This window comes from Molossus molossus, unplaced genomic scaffold, assembly GCF_014108415.1.
Source record: "Molossus molossus isolate mMolMol1 unplaced genomic scaffold, mMolMol1.p scaffold_m16_p_5, whole genome shotgun sequence".
Lineage (NCBI taxonomy): Eukaryota > Metazoa > Chordata > Mammalia > Chiroptera > Molossidae > Molossus > Molossus molossus.
In genome coordinates, this window is record NW_023425388.1 from 18,228,196 (window position 1) to 18,229,917 (window position 1,722).

Consider the following 1,722-nt stretch of genomic DNA (forward strand, 5'->3'; position numbering starts at 1 on the left):
ATATAAGAAGCATTCAAACCTGTGAAGAATTTTTGTGAGTTTATTTGAGCCAAAACTGTCGACAGTTGTCGGGAAGCAAAACCTCAATGGATTGAGATAATGCTCCAGAGAATGGTAGCTTTGCACCTTATTTTACATATTACAATCATAAGAGGAGACGTAAGTGGGTTACATGAAATCCACTGGTGATAGATTAGAAAGATGGGAGAAAGAAAAGTAGGAAACTTCTAGGATTGGATAAAAAGTTAAATGATAGACACATACTTCTTATACATAGGTGGGTATAGAATAATTAACAGTCAACAATTGAACAACTGACTCTAACAATGAGGAGATTTGTGGTTGCCAGAGAGGGGTGCCTGTACTTTGAGGGGTCTGGAGAAAGGAAAATGACTTTGGCATTCCAATGTCGATGTGATATGCCACTAGAGATGCAAAAAAACAATAGACAGGTTCAGTTAAGGTAAAGATTGACCCTTGTCAGGGAAGATGCTGGCCTAGGACATGACTACCTGCCAAAAACTGCTCTTAGTTAAAAATTTTTCATTTCAGCCCTGGCCAGTTTGGCTCAGCAGTCAGAGCATCGGACCATGGACCAAAGACTCTCAGGTTTGATTCTGGTCAAGGGCACAGTTGGGGTCATGTGCGAGGCAACCAACTGATGTGTCTCTCTCACATCAGTGTTTCTCTCTCTCTCTCTCTCTCTCTCTCTCTCTCTCTTTCTCCCCCACTCTATCTGAAGATAAATGGAAAAATATCCTTTGGTGAGGATTTTTTTTAAAAGTTTTTGCTTTGCCCTGGCTGGTTTGGCTCAGTGGTTAGAGTGTCAGCCTGCAGACCACAGACTCATGAGTTCAAGTCCAACCAATGACATGTACCTTGTTTGCAATTCATCCCTGGTCCTGGTTGGGGTTATGTGGGAGGCAACCAATTGATGTGTCTCTCTCACATTGATGTTTCTCTCTTTCTTCCCACCCCCCCTACTCTGTCTGAAGATAAATGGAAAACTATGCTTGGGTGAGGATTCAAAAATTTTTTTCTTTAATTTTAGACCATTCTTTGTGGTTAATTTAGGTCTTTCAGTTTGCAAGGCCACCACACAGGCCTTCCCTGAGCTCTTAGGTTAACATGTGGCCCCCCTTTCGTCCCTAACAGCAAATAAATGGTTGAGCTCAAGGTTTCTGGAATAAATTTAGAAATATACTTAGTATGTAATACCATTTTTATTTTTTTACTTTTTAAATTTTATTATTTTTTTTATCCTCATCCGAGGAACTTTTTTCCATTTTTTGTTCAGGTAGAGTGGGAGGGAGAGAGAGAGAAACATTGACGTGAAAGGGACACACTGAGTGGCTGCCTCCTGCACGTACAACCCAACCAGGGCCAGGAACAAACTGCAATAGAGGTACGTGCCCCTAGCGGGAACCAAACCCGACACTCTGGTCTGCAGGCCAATGCTCCAACTGCTGAGCCAAACCGGCCAGGGCTGCAATACCATTTTTAAATATGAAATCTACATCATTATTCTGTCAAGATGTGTAGGCTTGGTAACTGAACGTGTCTATGATAAATTTCTTGCTCCAGGTAAACTTCAACCTTCTGAGATCTATGGTGTTGACTCATATTCCTCCTAGAAATTTAGTGTGAGAACTTGGGGAAAAATTAATAGTCACCCTAATTATTAACTTCTCTCCAGAGCCATTCATCTTATCTATGCAAGAG